This window comes from Ochotona curzoniae, unplaced genomic scaffold (assembly GCF_017591425.1).
Source record: "Ochotona curzoniae isolate NIBS_2020 unplaced genomic scaffold, NIBS_Ocur_1.0 contig_3332, whole genome shotgun sequence".
NCBI classification, from domain to species: Eukaryota; Metazoa; Chordata; class Mammalia; order Lagomorpha; family Ochotonidae; genus Ochotona; species Ochotona curzoniae.
This window is the reverse complement of record NW_024465816.1, coordinates 2,861,339-2,880,275: the sequence shown is the minus strand read 5'-3', so window position 1 is coordinate 2,880,275 and position 18,937 is coordinate 2,861,339. Positions and strand designations below refer to the sequence as shown.

The following is an 18,937-nucleotide window of genomic DNA, read 5'->3' as shown; positions in this document are numbered from 1 at the left end:
GCCTGCAATGGCTGGAGCTGATTGAGCTGACCCGAAGCCAGGAACCTCCTCCAAGTCTCCCAAGGGTGGACTTGGGCCATCCTTTACCACTTTCCCAGGCACCAAGCAGGGAGCTAGATGGTAAGTAGAATAGCTGGGACATGGACCAATGTCTATATGAGATCCTAGCACTTACAGGGGGAGGATTAGCCAACTGAAACATTGTGCTGGGCCTGTTGGAAGTTTCTTAACTACTAATATACCAAACTCTGGTACTTTAAGATCATATTTCTGACAATATAAAAGCATAGCTCCTTTGCTTAGGTGTAATATTTAGTTGCAGAATTTAGAGTATATACAAGATGGAATTTAGATAAATGTTTAGTCTTATATTGAGAAGGACATGAAAACAATCGACCTCCTTAGGCAATGTAACTTGTACAGAGCACAGCCATAGGCATCCTTCTAACATTCTGCAGAGAAACGGGAATGAATCTGCAGTGATGCTCTGACTATCAATCACGGCAGCTTCAGCAGCTCAGGCTTAACTCGTAGTATTTTTGGCAGCCCGTCTGTAATGGCATTTCCCTACAGAAACCAGACTCACAGAGCTGAGTGCTGAGAATGTGTAAGTCTCCAGACAAGATGAATGGCTTACAGTCTTGCTGCACGGAGAGAGTCCAGAACGAAGCCCTAAGTATGATCACAGCAAGAGCACATGCAAATTCTTCAGACTTAAAAATACATTTCCCTTAAAATAATATTTAACATCTACCTATGATATGAGGGGTATTTCAAATAGTTCGTGAAAAATGAAACTAAAAAACAAGCCTAATTTAGTGCAAAACAACTTTTTAGAAAAAGATTTATTTTTATTTGAAAGGCATATTTACAGAGAGAGAAGGAGAGATAGAGTTCTTGCATTCACTGGTCACTCCTCAAATGGCTGCAGTGGCCGGAGCTGGGCTAATCTGAAGCCAGGAGCCTGGAGCTTCATCCAGGTCTCCCACGTGAGTGAGGGGTCCAAGCACTTAGGCATCCTCCAGTGCTTTCCAATGCACATTAGCAGGGAGCTGGATGGCAAGTGGAGCAGCCGGACTTGAACCGACGCCCATATGAGATGCTGGCACTACAGCTGGCGGCTTAACCTATTATACCACAGTCCTGGCACAGTGTAAAACCAAACCAAACCAAAGAACAAAAACTAAATATCCATGCATATGAGGAGTCTTCAGAAGGTGAAGAATAAAAAATGAAGACCATGAAAGATGGAAAGAATACAGAATGAATATGAAAATATACATGATAGTAAAATTACCCACAAATTTCAAAACTGTTTTTGCATCAAAACAAATTTAATTCTATTTTCCTTGACCATAATGAAGTCACCTCATACTGTCAGGAATGATGTGTAAATGAACAGAAACAAAAATTTAAATTTAGTGTTATTTTAGAAAGGAATCCATGGGACATTTTATATAATGCAAAAACAAGTTCAAGAGTTGAAAAATACCAATATTAAGAGAAATAATCTTGTCTATCCCCTAGCTGTTTGCAAGGAACTGCCTATAACTGCAAGTTTACCTTGTGGGTTCCTGGGGAGGAGATGCGACCTGAAGAAATGGGGGACAGTGCTCTTTTGGCAACTGACAATGTTTATTTCCAGGGTCTGTTTTTATACAGTTCATGAAACAATGATTCAGACCTAACTCAGAATTAGATCATCCCTAAGAACACAGAGACAACAAAGAAGTTAACAAGGTGACTTAGTCAGTTACTGAAACAGGGAATAGATAATACTGTCCGACCTTGATATCTGCCTATCCTCAGGGAGAGCACGGAAACACATCCAGGGACTCACTGGGAGTGAGAGGCCTTCCGCCTCTATTTCCCGGAGCCTCTTCTCAACAGGGTCCCACAGGCCTCTGCTGTCCCAGCTTTCCTACAAGCTATATTCCGACAATAACAAACCGGTCAATGTGGCTCAAGTCATGAAAATGCCAAGCACTTGCAAGGGAAGCTTGCTTGTAAATGGATGTGTGCCAGGGCGTCCCTCTTGGGGCAGTTGGGGTGCTGGGGCCTCTCCCCATGAAAAGTGCCCCCTGCCCTGCCACACTTTATCCGCTGAAATTCATCCTGGAACACTGAGTCTACGGTACATGCTCCTTTGTATTCCCAGGGTCCACCCCCGTTCTGGCAGATAATAGGACTTTAATGTTTGCTGAATAAATTCAGAAGGAGTGGGAAGAAAACCTTCCTCTTCGCAGAAAGTTATCACTGGCTCTCTGGGGAGTAAAGTTCACGTCAAAACGAAATAAACTCAGCTAAGGTCACCTCGATGTCCAGACATTTCTAGATTTTTTTTTTCTTTTTAATACAGCTTTTGAGCTGACGACTGTAAGGCTAAAAAACTATCCTAGATATCTTCTAGGGAGTTGATGCTACAACATATTTTGGTTTTCCACTTTGACTTCTAATGATTCTTCTACACTTTATTTGATCTAAATTTTGTTTTAAATTGACCTTTTGGATAGCACTGTTTTGCTTCTTAGGACATTTTAAAAGGTATTTTATAGAATGCATAACCTGAAGCTAAATTTTCAAAAACAGCAATGTCATAAAGGCTCTGGGAATGTTCTAAAGACACAGAGCTAAGCATAACCCTACACTGGACCCTGTTACAGGAATGGCAGGAGATGCTACAGAAGACATTATTGGATCACTTGCAGAATTGGATGATAAGCAGAAAAGGATTGATGTTAAGCTTATTGATGTTGTGAACTCTAATTCTCAGGAATTCAATGTTGATATGCCTATACACTACAGTGGGCAGCGATACATACTAGCACAGAGTGAGCAGGAGCGTACCTGAGCCCAAGCAAGAAGGTAACGACGCGAAACCTCCAGGGCCGTAAAAGGCATGTGGGTGCTATTTGTGTTGGTTTAAGCTTATCTGTGCATTTGAAATTATCATCAAATACAGAATAGGAGCAAGCAAGTAAGCAGTCTTCTTGATCTGGTGCATTTTCCAGATTCACAGCTCCTTTCACAGTTTCTCTGTTTCCACCGTCTTTCTCCAGATTCTTGATAAAAGGCCAAGTCTTGGGCCTAGTGTGCTACCTAGTGGCTTGGGTCCTTGCCTTACACGCACCGAGATCCCATGTGGGCATCAGTTCTAATCCTGGTGGCCCCAGAGGATCTTCTTCTGTCTCTCCTCCTCTCTGTATATCTGACTTTCCAATAAAAATAAATTTAAAAATCTTTACAAAAAAGGTAAAGCCTCATTATCAATACTTGCAGTTTTGTTTCCCTTGCATGTTTCAAATATTAAATTTGTTTTCAGGAAACTCACATGATCATATTCAGTTTGAAATCAAATGTATAGGTGATTTATGTTCTTCCACACGGAAGTATGGGGAGTGGGCAGTGATAGCCCAGATGTTATAGCCATGATCCAAATTATGCACATTTGGTATAAGAAACACTGTATACAAGAATGAGTTAGGACATGAAACTCCACTCATGAGTAGATAAAAATCAAGTGGGAGATAAAGATTCAAAGAATGATCTGAAAACAAGAATCAACAAAGGTTGTATTATTGTCTACTGCACCAGAACATATTTCTACCAGAATGTAGTGCCTTAGCAAAATAATCCTTTACTTTTTCATAACATTTCTACAGTCAGGAATCCAGGAGCGACTTAACAGGGTCTGGCTCAGCTGAAGACCAGAAGTCAGCTGGGGCTGTGGTGGGCTGAGGACTGGATGGGTACCGGGAGCCTCATCTCTCCGGGTGACTCGCTCACAAGTCAGCCAGCAACTGCTGCTTGTCGCTAGGAAGCCTGACTTTCTTATCACACAGACCCTCCCCCAGGGCTGCAGGAGTGTCCTCATGAGTGAGTGATGCAAGAGAGTGACATGCAAGACAGAAAGCCATGACATCAGGTTCAGTCTCTGACATTATGTACTGATTTACCCAGTGGTCTGCTGGTTTCACAGGCTAACTCTATTTAGTCTGGAGGGGGTGTTACAATGATGTGAATGACAGTCAAACTTCATCTACCTGGTACAGGCGATGGACAGAACCTGATCCTACACTGGCTGGCATACCCAAGAGTCAAGTCTGGGGTCACCTCAGGCAAGGTTTCTGGGGGACTTCCCCAACTAGATCACTCAACTAAAACCTCAGGCACAAGAAAAATCAGTGTATGTGGTTTGACCATGGTGTGCAAGTGAAGGGTCTAGGTCTCAGTTGCTGATGCCTGTGCAGTGAACAGCATGCCCAGATGCACAGTGGGGACACAATAGCCAGCTCATCACAGAGGACAAGTACCTCATCAGAGGATGGAAAGCAGAACAGGTTAGACCACTTTCCTAGCCAAGTTCTGCAATGTGTTCCTGGGCCTGTGGATGCACTGAAGTTGACTTGGTCAGCAAACAGTTTGGAAATTGTCTCTTGACCCTGGAACAACTAAACCGGTAACTTCTCAAAACTATGAAAGCCACTCAACACTCTTCCCCAGTCTAAGGCTTCATCAAATGACCAGCCCCTATGCCCGGGTACTGATATAGTTTGACAGCAAGAAGTGGCCTCTCTCCTTCCATTCCTGAGGACACAGGAGAAAAAAACTGAAATATCTGTCCTGCATACCTCCTCCATACCTTGACCCTCCACACTCTTACTGGAGACCCATATGGGCATTCATCCCTCTCAACTATGTAAACAATATTTAAAAATTAAAAAAAGGAAAAGTGATTTGTTAAAGTACAAAGCTAGGGAGACTCTAAGCATCTGGAACTTGTGACTGGGTCACTTTTCATAAATACTATACAAAGAGGTCGTGTGCAGATCCATATCACGGCAAGCTCAGCCTTCTTACACTCACAGTGAGGTACTTCAATGCTTAGATACTTTCAAGCACACACATGCCTTGAATACATTTTTTTTTCTGAATTGGATAAAGATGGCTTTAACCTAACATTATTGTATGATGAGCTTATTTCAGTAATGGAAATGATAGATTAATTCTGACCCATGTATAATTTATTATTCCTTTATGATTAATGGGAGGCATATGAAAGAGAACTGGAATAACGCAATGAATACAAACACTTGATTTGAACCTCATTACACTACAATCAATTGTACATTATTGTGTAATGTGTGTAGATGAACAAATACTGGACTAGCAGTGCACCTATACTTTAATACTGGCTCTGTTCCAAGATTAGCTGAAAAAAAAAATCTGACTGACTTCCTTCCTCTTGCTTGGTGCATCTGCTGTGACCTGTGACACAAAGGCTTGGGAGATGCGATGGGTTGAATTCTCTCTCAAAAGATGCTGGAGTGCTAACCTTCAATGTAAAGTCACTTCTAAAAGCTCATGGAAAATAGAATTAAAAGATTAAGTTCATCATGGTGAAGAATCATTCTGTCATCCGTGCATACAGGGGGTCCTCAAAAATGGCATAAAATGCCTGTGATGAAAGAAATAAATGAATTTCACATTTTTTTGTGCCAAAGTGAACTTATATTTTAATTTCATGTTGCCCCAATTGTCTGAAGTATTTGGCACTTGTCAAAGCAAACTTGTTTGAAAGTAGGGTCCTGGCAGGTAATAAGGTGGTCTTTGTCCAATGTGACCATTGTCCTTAGAGGGAAATCTGGAAAGACACACACACAGAGAACACCTTGTGAAGATGAGAACAGCACTCCTGGTGTTGTGTCAGAGAAAGCCAGTAACGCATCACAGGTCAGGGAGAAGCATGGGACAGTCCCTGGAAGGAACCAACCCTGCCCACAGAGGATTCTGGTGGGCTGTCCTTTGGGACTGTGCTGGACCACATTTCTGTGGTTCACAAGGCCTTGCTGCAGCAGCCTTCACAAACTAATGCAGGACAGAGAGGAGCCCTTGACCTTCTAGAAGGTCTGAAACAGGGTAATAAGACACCACACAAGTCTGGGATGATCATTCGTATTCCAGAGTCCACAGTATGCCATTGGTCTTTCAACTTGGAATATAAACTCTCTGTTAACTATATGCAAAGAGTAGCAAACTTTCACACCCCAGAGTCAGACAGTGAAATCTTTTCAGCTCTGTGTCGTAAAACGTCTTTGTCATTACATGTATTTTACAAGTCTTTAAAAACATGCCCAAGGGACCTACAGAAACCAGTCTGGTCCACATTTGACTCAGAGCCTGACTGGCAATGAGTAGGCTTAATTAGCATCTTTTTCCCTTGTGGCTCCTTTTTCTACAGCCATTCCAAGCCCCAGGAAACAATTTCAGTCTTTTAGCTATTAGATGGGATATACCAATCCAGAAACGTGACCCATGTCCTTAGTGTAGCTGTCTCTTCCTCAGAATTATTATGGAATAGTTCAGAAGTCAGCCACTTCTCCCATTTTTTCCTTCAGTGCCCCTCTTTGAAGAAGGGGGCATGCACATGAAAATTAGTCACTGTTTCCAGGCTTATGCTAACAGATTTGCAGCCCTGGGATATGTTGCTTTCACAGTTCACCAAACGGTTTGTGACTGCAGATTCCAATAACTGGTGTTAACTCCCAGGTACTACAGATCAGATAATGGCAGGGCTAGTCAGCATTCAGGCTACTGCTGTCTTCTCACTAAAGGGGATGTTTTATGTAAGTTGGAGAACGCTGTGCAGGTGCTCAGCAAGCACTAAGGTTTTTCCCTTCAACTGGTCTGCTCACGTGGTTTTCATGAAGTGACAACAGAAAAACACAAAGATTCTCCTGCTACTTAGAAAAATGACTAAAGTCTGGTAAATTAGGAACTGCACCCAAAAATACAGCAAGCAAATGTAGAAGAGCTGTCTCCAGATATACTTGCTTGTTTTACTGGGATAGGATGGAACTTGATAGGAAAAGGAAAGAGGTCATGGCTGTGGCAGCATAAAGAAGATTCCTCTGACATAATTATTTCAAATACCAGGTTGAGTAGCTCAGTATTATTACTTCATGAGAAAAGGGTTCTTTTATAGTGCATTCTCCATTTGCTTTTTATGACAAAGGGTTTGGGTTTTGCAAAAATAAACATTTAACACCTGTCTAAGGATGAGAAATAAGCCCTGTATTAACTTTGCTAGGGATACCAAAGAAAGCATCCCAGACTGGAAGGCTGGCACAATGGGATCCTATTCGCCCAGAGTTCTGGAGGCTAAAAGGCCCAGATCACCATGTGGGGAGGGCTGCTTTCCCCAAGGGCGCTCTCCTTGGCTTCCAGTCTTCTTGAAATGTCCTCCATGGTTGGCTCTGTGATTTAACTACCCTCCCTGTGTGTGCTCATTTCCTCTTCTCAACCACCCTAAATAGCTCTCTTGCATTTGTCTCTAAGATCCCACATTCTGAGGTCCTGGGAGTCAAGGCATCAACAAACAGGTACACTCTGGGCAGAGCCCAACTCGGCCAACAAGAGGCCCAAACCTGAATTTGCAGCACAGCGTAGGAGCTGCACCCATGTTCATCTAAATGGCACGTATGCAAATGAAATCATAGGGCATGAGTAATTCAATTCATTTCAAGTGGCCCCTCCCCACTGCCTGCAGAAATCAGACTCTCTAAATTGTGTACAAACTTCCACGAGTCATCTGACCATCTGCCTGGGCTGCCCGCCTGGTGGAAAGACTGCAAAGCGAAGTCCCAGAAGCCCGTCCTCACTGGCTTGCTGGCATGTGAAGTCCCCTAGAAGGGTAAGCTCATCTATTACCTGATCACTGGCCGCTGACACTTCAAGGTGGAACGGCTCAGAGCACAGTCTCCAAACAACTAATTCAATCAAATTGGAATTTTCCTTATTACTGCTCAGCTCCTGGAATCTTAATCACTGTCTCCTTTAACAGGAATTCCAGTCTAGGTCATTCAAGTTTAGTTTAAAGATAATCAGATAAACAGCACACACAAAAACTTTTTCTAGTGAAGAAACATGCTAAAGCAAAATCAAGGGTTACGCATGCCTGTGGAGAATCAGTTTCACTAGGTGTTTCTGAAATCTTTCCACTCAATCCTAAACATCATTCTGTAATGGCAGCATTAATCCCATCTTATAGGTGAGGAAACCAGTGAGAAAATTAACACCCTGTAGCTTGCTGACAGGAGTGACCAAAACCCATATCTGGTTCTCTGGCTCATCCGGGGAGAAGTGCATCTGTGGTCAAATCACTGGAATTGAGCTTTATTTATTTACTTATTTGCACATTTTTAAATTCTACTTTCAGTTTTTATCTGACAGAGAGGAAGAAAATGTTAGAGGGGAACTAGACTGTTATGCTCAGAGAAAAAAGCCAATCCCCAAAGGACAAATATTATTCGTTCTCTATGACATAAGGCAAACCTTCACATGAAATACAAGATCCATAGATATATAGGTAAACATGTATATACATAAACTGTATAATGGAAACTAGCACACCGAGAACTGAAGATATTAGTGCAGTATGCATCTCTCTACTCCCGAATAAAGGATGGATTCCCAATGAAATGGTTAAGTACATTTTGACAACTGGATGCTGGACTTTCTCCCACTGTCTATACCTACAATGACATGACACACTTAAAGCAGAATGATGGATTTGTGACTTCTTGTAGGTCCTATATATTATAATACTATATGGGGAAAAACAGTGTGAGGGGAAGGGAAAATGAGAAATCTCTGAACCTATGAAACTGCTATCATGAAAAAAATTAAATTAAAAAAAGTATTGGTGGGGAAGGGCTATGTAAGTACTCACAGATTTGACCCTGAAGAGATGGGAAACTATTTCAAAATTTTGTGCAAAGGAATGATGTTTTTATGTGATGCACTAGCTATTGGATGGAAAATAAACTGTGGAGAGACAAGCAAAGGAGCAGAGAGCAAGAGAATATTGGGATAATCCAGTGGTTCCCAACTGTGGGCAACTGTGCCTCCCAGGAATGCTTCGGCAGCGTCTGGTGACATTTTGGCTGGTGACGACAGTGGCTGAGCTGCTGCTTGCATGAAGTAAGCAGAGGCTCAGGAAGCTGCTGACCATCCTACAATGCCCAATGCAGAGGAGGTCAGTCTTTTTCCCCCAACACCATAGGCCACAAATGTCAACAATGCTGAGACTGAGAAACTCTTGAGATGACCTGTGACAGAAAGCAGCCTGGATCAAGACAGCAGAGGTGAGAGTTGCTAAACAGTTTAGCTTTTAAACATATTTTAGAAGGCTAGCTGGGGCCAGCACAGAGGTGTGGCAGGTAAAGCCACTGCCTGCAATGTGGGTATTCTATAGAGGTGCTGGTATAAGTCCCAGCTGCTCCACGTCTAGCTCTCTGTTAATTCTCCCAGGAAAGCAGCAGCAGATGGTCCACGTGCTGGGGCCACTCATGGGAAGCTTGAAGGAAGCTCTTGGCTTCTGCCTGGCCCAGTGCTGGCTTCTGTAGACATCTCGCTCTTTCTTTGTAAATGTTTTAAATAAATAAACAAATAAATAAAATAAATAAAATATAAATCTTTTAAAAAATGTAGGACTGGTCATATCTGTTGAGAGTAAATGTTAGATACAGAGGTAAAAAAGGAGAAGAAGTTGGCACCAGAGTTTCTTGCCCCAGCAAATAATGGAAATTTCTTATTTTGAGGTAAGAAAGATTAGCAAGGTAAGAGAGGCAGCAGGCATGGGATCAGTGCTTCACTTGTCTGGGAGTGAGCAGACGTGCATGATGGCACTGAAACATTCAATTTGGCACATACAAATTTGAAATGCGGGCCCAGCGGCATGTCCAAACAGATAAAGTCCTCGCCTTATACGTGCCGCCAGGATCCAATATGGGCACTGGTTCTAATCCCAGCAGCTCCACTTCCCATCCAGCTCCCTGCTTGTGGCCTGGGAAATCAGTCAAGGATGGCTCAGAGACTTGGGACCCTGCGCCCATGTGGGAGACTTGGAGGAAGTTCCTGGCTCCTGGCTCTGGATTTGCACAGCACTGGCTGTTGCACTCACTTGGGGAGTGAATCACTGGATGGAAGATATTGCTCTCTACCTATCCCGCTCTCTATATATCCGACTTTGTAATAAAAATAAATAAATCCTTAAAAATTTTTTTGAAATGCCTATTGGGCACATGTGAATACGTCACAGAGGCACATAGATACACAAGTCTCAAGCTCACAGGAGCTGTTGGCCTGGAAACAACTTAGGAGTCTTGGTAACTAGTGGCACCCTGTACACTGTTCTGGTTGTCAATGAACTGAGTATAGAATGGTATTTCTACTTGTACATTGGATGACATCATGTCAAGTAAAGCCAGACACAGAAAGACAAATGCCACATATTTTTCCTCATATGTGAAAGCCACAAACAACTCAGCGTTGGCACAAAGCGATCGCCCACCCATTAGCTCAATTTCTAAATATCCACACCAGCTTGGGGATGGGCCAGGCTGAACTTGGCAGCCAACAACTTAATCTGGGTCTTCTATGTGGGTGACCGGATCCCAGCTACTGAGCTATCACCTGCTGCCTCCTCGGGTGCACACCAAAGGAAGCTGGGCCTCAAAACCAGGCACTCTGCTGTGGTATGTGAGCTTAGCAAGCGGTGTTGAAGGCCAACTCTCGGAAGGAGAATTTTTGGGAGTAGTACTTGCTGGCAAAATATTCTGAAAGTTAACATTTCTCAGCTTTTCTAACCTTTCACTTAGAAGGAAAAATCTTAGATTTGTCCCAAGATGGAGTTTTTTTGTTTTTCATTGAATTATTATTACCTATTGGCTCAGAAGTACACCACCTCTCACTTATCCTAAGACTTCAGGGGAGAGCTCATTCCAAAGCTAATCAGCACCCAAACCAAACATGGCTTTATTGATTAGTTATGACAAATCACATTTGGAAAGTAAAATGAATTTATTGAAATTTCTTTCCTGATTAGCAAAACAGTGCCTCCTAATACTTGATGCTGAGAGCTGCTGTCAGATTTGTCTACCTGAATGGAAATTCTCACATCTAAGTGATGTGGGCCTGTGCTGGCATGCTCTATATTCTCTTGACGGCTTACGTTCAGATGGGAAAGCAAATTATACTAACTCATCGTTCGCTTGTAGGTGCTTTACGTAACTTAAAATACAAACAGATCCAACAAATACTTATGGTTACAACGCCAAAGAATACTTAGGCACTTTGAGTTTACTTTAAAACATCCACTGTAATCTTTAAATTCTCTTCTATTATGTTGAAAAGCTGTAAAGACAAAGACCAAATGGATCACATACCCTGTTCAGTGAACATTTCAACTTCTCCCTTACATCATGTTCCAGCCACCAGTCCGCCTCATTCTGATCACCACTGCAATAAGTCTCATTTGAATAGATCAGAACACTGGAATGCGCGAGCTTTCAGACTATCTGGAAGAGTGTGCAACTGACAGCAGTCCTTGATCGTACTACAGAATCACTGATTTACACGCTCAGCTACACGGGAAAGAGGGGTAAGCAGCAGAAACTGCTGTGGACGTATTCTCCCCATCAATTCTCTATCTGGGCAACTATATAATCATATATATAAAAATTTAATTATTTCAAAAAGTATCATTAACATTTAATAATTTTATTGAGTTGTTAAACATTATTAACTCCTTGCTCTGTGAAATATGAAATCAAGCCAACACGTAATATAATTGGTGAAGCCAGCATCCGAGAAGGCCTCCCCCAGTGAATCCCAGCTCATGAGATGATCACAGACCTGTGAAGGTCTCTCTTGTCCAAGCCAGCCGAGCTGTGCAACCCTCAGAACACAACAGTGATGGCAGGTCACCTCTAAAATGTTGTATTTCTCTCTGTGAAAGGCAGGGAGATCAAAAGAGACCTCTCATTTGGTGGTTCATTCCCCAAATGCTGGAAACAGCTAGGTCGGGCAGAGGTCAAAACCAGGATCAGGAACTCCATCCATGTCTCCCATATGGAAGGCAGGGATACAGAAACATGAGTCATGACCCGCTGCTTTCCGGAGTGTATGCTAGCAAAAATCTAGATGAGAAGCGCAGTGGGCAGTCGGACCCAGGCGGCCCAGCTGTCTGTGGTGCTGGCCCTTGAACGGCAGCTCGCACACACACTGCCAGTACCTACTCAAGCACCAGTGGCAAACATGATGAGTGCAACAACTCCTAGCTCTGCTAGTACTAAGGAAAGGTTATGGCACCCAAAACTTTAGGCGAAGTTCAAGAACAGGCAGAGTGTGGAGGTGGTGACAGAGAGCAAGTGCTCAGCTATCAGGGCAGAACTGTGGACACCATTTTACATAGCAACTTACTTAAGATAACTACATCAGAGCTGAGACAATTTGCCTGAGGTCACAAAACTAGTTAAAAACAGAAGTGAAATTAGTAGATTTTTTCATTTTGTAAAGACATTAAGCCACACAGAGGCCGAATATTCTGCTTGAAGTAACAAAAATGGAAAGTGGCAGAGCTAGGATTAGTAAGTGGCCCAGTTGTGGTATCGTTTGTGAATCTAATGGATATGCCTTTTTTTGCTCTTTTTCAGTGGGAGTGGGAAGAGACAGTCCACAGTACCTTAAGAGAACAACGGCAGGAAAGCAAAAGAAAAACTGAGAAGTTACATCAGAGTACCCCAAAGCAGTTCACACTTAGTGATCTTAAAACACCACCACTAACCTAAAACCCACTTTCAAAAAACAAACTAGTGGCTGCCGGCAACATGGTGGCTGCTCTGCTCCTGATCCATGTCCCTGCCAATGTGTCTGGGAAAGCAGTGGGAGACGGCCTCTATGCTTGGGCCCCTGCCGCCATGTGGGAGACTCAGACGGAGCTCCCGGTCTGGCCCAGGTCTGGCCATTTTTCAGCTGTCTGAGGGCTGAATGCGTGAATGGAAGATTTATCTCCCCTGCTCTCTGGCTTTCAAATCAATAATTTTTTTTTCTCTCAGGCCCAAGTAAAAATTCAGCTCCATGAGGCTTTCCTTAAGTTTTCTTGCACTGATCCTGCAGAATCTGCTTACACAGCAACTGGTGAGCACCGGCCTCACTCAGCCTTGGAGGAAAGCTGCTTGTTTACAAATGTTTCTACTTCTCTTTAGGGATAAGAGCTATGCATTATTCACCTTTGTATTCCCTCTGCACTTAGCATGATGTCTTGCACACTTAATAAAAGCTTGCTGACAAGTATTTTTCTATAGAAGAGTATTTTTTCTGTACATTCGAGCTAACAAATATGAAAACATAAGGGAAATAGGCCATTGAAAACACTGCATTTTGGGCCCAGCAGCATGGCCTAGCAGCTAAAGTCCTCGCCTTGAACACATCAGGATCCCATATGGGCACCGGTTCTAATCTTGGCAGCTCCACTTTCCATCTAACTCCCTGCTTGTGGCCTGGGAAAGCAGTCGAGGATGGCCCAAAGCCTTGGGACCCTGCACTTGTGTGGGAGATCTGGAAGAGCTCCTGGCTTCTGGCTTCAGATTGGCGCAGCACCGGCCGTTGTGCTCACTTGGGGAGTGAATCATCGGACGGAAGATCTTCCTCTCTGTCTCTCCTTCTCTCTGTATATCTGACTTTCCAATAAAAATATATCTTAAAAAAACAAAACAAAACACTACATTTTACAGGTTTGACTGGTCACATCAATTGAATACTGAAGATCATCATACATCAACAAAGATCTTCATATGTAGCAGGCACTGTAAGTATGATGGTGACAAAGATGCAGTGTCTGCCTTCTCTCAAATCTAGCAAGAGAGGAATGTAAAAAACATACATACGAGACACACCCATAGAACTACTATAAGGAAAAAAAGCAATGGGAAGTAATACAGAATTAGGGTAGAGGAGGAGAGAGGGCCCTTCAGATAGGAAGGAAAGCTTTACAAGAGATGTTTAAGCAGATACACAGGAAATGAAGGAAGAGCCAGTTACACAGAAATGAGGGGAACAGCACTGCCAGCAGGGCGTTCTGGCCCCAAGGGGGTGAGGCCGTGTACTCCAATGTTAGCTTCAGTAACTCCAGTGCATGCCTAGCCTTCGACACCTCAATTCTTTTGCTACCATTTCTGTCATCACTTCTTTTCCTGGTGGCAAACTGCTTTACATCTTCTGATTTAATTAGATGATGGCACATGCCCTGGGGAATGTAAGTATTCATTTCCAAATAATCCCAAATTTCTTCTAGTTTTTTTCCCTCTTTTAGTTCTTATGACTGGTATTCATCTTGAACTGACAACTACATCCCAATTAGGAAAGAGTGTCTCTCTATATGAGCTTAATTTTTGATTTGCAGACCTTCTGATTGCTAATCAGCATGTTGTGTGATTACTTCAACAAGTACTTATAGAATGTTATTTTGTCACCGGAAGAACATACTGTTGCTTTCTGAACTCCTAGGTTGTCTAAACAGAAAATATACACTAAGCAGCCCCTGACTACTATGCACACTCACATCGGCTGGAGCGATCCGCTCAGTCCAAGGGGGCAATCTACTGCAAAGAGCCCCGGCCACAGGAGGAAGGCATTAGCCCAGGTCTGTAACTTGATTATGCAAATTTGGGAAAATTGCTCACTTCTTTTAGGTCTAGTTTTCAATTTTTATTCATTTGGGAGGTAGAGATCCAGAGGGTTCCTGTCTACTGGTTCACTTCCCAAAAGCCCCCAGGACAGGCAGAGACAAGGCCAAAGGCAGGAACCAGGAATTCAATCCAGGTCTCTCATGCAGGTGTCAGGAACCACCCAAGTACTAGGTCTGTATTAGCAGGAAGCTGGAATCGGGAATCAGGAATCAATCAGGTATTGAACGCAAGGACTCTGATGGGGAAGGTGGGTATCTTCAACCACTAGGCTTAACACCTGCCCAGGCTGTTTTCTTACTGCCAACCAAGAATTCAAGGGGAATTGCATCATACACAGAAAGTTATATATGCATGGTAAAAACTTTAAAAAGCACTAACTTAAGCTCATAACCCAGAATGAACATGAGCTACTAGAGTACCAGCAGGCCTTAGTTCTCACAGGCCTCTCTGTAAATCTTGCTCTGTTGCAAAATTCTAATGTTAAAAAATGCGTAAGATGATTTGTTTAGGAAAAAGTTCCTAAACATAGTCTACCTGCTTTGTCTAGGGCTTAGACAGTTACTCAGGTTATACATCTCATACACATTTATTTTTAGATTTAGAGACAGACATTTATCTGTTGGTCCACACCCCAAACTCAGGAATAGCCAGGAACTCTGTCTGAATCTGCCATAGGCATACAAGGACTCATGTGCTTGAGCCGCTGTCTGCCTCCTCTAGGCACGTTACTACAGAAGCAACAGGGAGTCACCCACTGTTTTGTGATGTAAGTATCACAATGGTGCAGGAACACAGAAGTCAAAGTAAAAGGAATGCCACTATTTAAGACATGAATACATTCACATTTACTATTATTCACTGAACACGACTACTTTTAATAAAAAACAAATTCTTAAAACTCAATGTTCAAAAGGGGAGGACTGATGAAATAACACGTTATCCAATATATCATGCAGGCCTAAAAATGAAGCAACTTACGCAAAATAATTTTCTAAACAAATGATGTATAAAATGTACGTATGACACCGTTTCTGTTCACAAACAAAAATGTACCATGTAGTACTAACTTATATATACATATATATATATATATATATTTTTTTTTTCTTAAATAGTCAAGATACAGCCTTGGTTACTTCTCTGAGGGGCAGGTGTGGAAGGTCAGGCTTTTTATGCCATACCCTTAGCTACAGGAATGGACCATCCAATCCAAAACAAGATGGTTAATTTAGATCAGAAAGTCACTTAAGATCAATAGGATCATGTCCTTGATAAGCATTTTTTAAATTTACTTTTCTGAAAGGCATAGAAACATGGCAGACATGGAGAGAGATGCCTCATCTTCTGGTACACTCCCCAGATGTCTATAACAGCTGGGCTGGCTCAGGTGGAAGGCAGGACACCAAAGTCAAAATGGAGGCAGGGACTTCTCCCCAAACCACAACTTGAGCCATCACCAGCAGGTGCATGTTGGCAGAATGCGAGGACCAGATGCGGAGCTGGGACCTGAAAGGCCCTCAGACATGGGACATGCATGTTCCAACCAGTGCCTTAACCACTGTGCTCAATGTCCCCCCTGGCAAGGGCATTTTTACAACAGGACAGCTTTAAGACTCAGTCCCTGAAACTACCGAAGACCTTTCTTAGGAAATCCACATATTCCGGATGTCTCACTTCTTACCTCTGTGAACCATGGCCGTGAAATCTGGGCAACTTGTACAAGGTCAAACAGCAGATCAATGCCGAGTACCTATCCATACTTCTCCTCTCTTACAGCCTTTTCACTTGGTGTAGGCAAAATAGGTCCCAGTGAGTCTGGGCGACTATTATGAGTTGCAATCCCTGTGGCAATTTCTTATTTATATGACTAAATGGCTATATTTACAAACAGGTTGTGGATATCTACATGACTGCACTTACAGGTAGGATAAATATTTTTTTCTGTCATAACTTATGTGAATCTACTTGAGGCTAACAAGTAAGATACCTTACTTTTTTAAAAATACAAATGCCTAGCGCATGCACATTGCCAAAATTATTCTACTGAATTTTATAATTCCTTAACTAACATCCAAACATTATATGCATTTTAGGAGTAAGAATTTATTGGAATTAAAAAAAAATTTATAAGCTCTATAAACCATTGCATAACACTCCACATACCAGTGGCTGAGAGCAAACATACTCACACTGCTCCTGCAAAACCTATCAAATAACAGACTTCTCACTAGTCCTGGTCACATTTTGTCTCAAAGCCTCAGATTGTGGCTTTCAGAGCTTTCTGACTGTTAGATTCAGATAAAGGAACCAAAGCCTGTTCTGTTGCTAGGAAGCAAGGTTAGTCACTTCCACTGGTTTTGGTTTTTTCCTGAAACCAAAACCTACAGTTGTAACAGACCACTTCCGTATCCAAGGTTTGGGAAGAGGACTTGTTTGGTGGTTATGCAATTCAACCTATCACAGGTTGCAAAAGCTTACAATGTGAGAAGAGAAAAATGAAGAAAAAAGGGAAATTAAAAAAAAAAAATCCTAACTGTACAGTACTGGGGCTGGAGGCAGGGAGAAGTGCACAGGAGTGAGGAATTCCAAACCCACGGGGACAGCAGAAGCCATTTGCGATTACTCTTTCACACAACCCCAGTTTTCCAGTCAATCTCTTCTGATCTCCAAGTCCAGACTGTGTTTGGTTTAAAAGGGGAAAACTCCAAGTCCGAACACGGCACACACTAAAATTCCTCCGCATTCTCCGCCACGCCTACGTTCCGCTCCGCCTCCATCTGCCCCTACCCCCATCACTACTACACTTTTTTTCCGGCTGAAAAAAAAATTGCTTTAAAAGGCCAAATTAACTTCGTGGATGACTATTTGGTTTTTGATATGCTTTAGTTTGGTGATGCTATTTTGCAACCTCACACTTTTATCTATATTCTAACTGAACCAACTGTTCAATTTATGAGTTAACATTTACCAAGCATTACAAAAATAATAGTGTATTCTATCCACTCTAGTTGAAAATAGCAATGATGAGCAAGAAAAAAAAAAAACTCTTCGTTTTGGTTTCTACTCGGGAGGAAATGATGTGTTCTCAAATTTCTACCATAAAAAAATATTAACTTGGTGAGATCTCTCAACAAATACTGATACAACTACAAAATTAATTTTTTAAAAAACAGCCTATTTTTGCTTGGAGGAAAAAAAACCTGACAAAACTCCTGGCTGATGTCGTGGCCATTTACATTTCCAAAGTAGTAAACACTTAACACCCCATTTTACTCCAGAATTTCTTATGTGAATTCTGACGCCTCTAGAGCACCTTTTCAAAATCGTTTCAGAAAAAAAAAAAAAATCATCATTTGAGACGACGAAACAGAAAAACCACCACCAAAAAAAAAAAAAAAAAAAAAATCAGCCACACTGCAGAATACCCGTCGTGATTACCCTGCATAGAGACGACCAGAAAGAAACCAGATTCTGAGGGGAGGACAGAACCAGTCGACCGAAAGGGCTTGCGGAACAGGCTGCCCCCCAAGACTGTGAATGCAGGCTCAGAAATAGCACACGCGGTCACGATGTCCCCTAAACCACATGACCTTCCTACGAAGGCAGAGCTTAATCTCCTCCGCTCCACGAGGAGCCACCGCCACCCCCGCCCGGCTCCGGGAAGTGACACCGGGCAGGGCGGGCCGCCGAGCGGGCACGGAGGGCAGGGCCCTGTGCTCTGCCTACTGCCCTTACCGTGAGAAGATCTGGGAGGGAGCAAAGGAGGACAGACACCCCAGAATCGCCGTGGCCAAGCTCCGGGCCTCCGAGGAGGGGGTTAGGGAGGGAGACAGGGAGGGGCGGCTCCGTGTGTGGGTGACCCTTTGTGCACAGCTCTCCGAGGCCGCCCGGCGATTCCCCTCGTGAGGACGGGGCAGCCGGACCGGGGGGCGTCCGGCGCGGCCCAGCGGCCGAGGCCCACACGGGCTCCATGGCAGCTCCGCCTTCCCGACCTCAGCCCAACCCGGGGTCCCCTCGGCGCAGCGGGCTCGCGAACCAGCGGCCACCGGGCGGCCCGGCCCTCAGCGTAATCCCTCCGCAGCCGGCCGCGCACTAGTTTTAATCACGCCCCACCCCCCCAGGCCGCCGGCGTCACCTCCGCCGCTCGAGCGTTTTTTTCCAGCAGTTTCCAGAAATGTCGCCTGCTCCCTCCCTCCTTCCGCCCCTCCCACAGGCCGGGCTCGGCCGCTCCCGGCCCCGCCCCCTCTGCTCGCCGCCGCGGGAACTGCGCCCGGCCGGCCGGAAGTGCTCTCGCGCTAGCCTTCCCCGCCACGCGGCGTGCTTTCAGAGCCCGCGCGCGCGTGGCGCTGCAGGAAGGGGGACCTTCTTGGGCGACGGACGCTAAGCCGGAAGCTGTTTCCTAGCGG

The 18,937-nt window shown here is 43.6% G+C and overlaps 1 long non-coding RNA gene across 1 annotated transcript; it reads right to left on the bottom strand.

Moving 5' to 3' along the window:
• Positions 1-5,448: 5,448 nt before the first annotated feature.
• LOC121156235 lies at positions 5,449-15,788 on the bottom strand. Its single transcript, XR_005883833.1, has 3 exons — positions 15,777-15,788; positions 10,477-10,483; positions 5,449-8,578 (listed from the first exon to the last, which is right to left on the bottom strand). It is a non-coding gene; the product is annotated as an uncharacterized LOC121156235 (long non-coding RNA).
• Between the last annotated feature and the right edge of the window lie 3,149 nt (positions 15,789-18,937).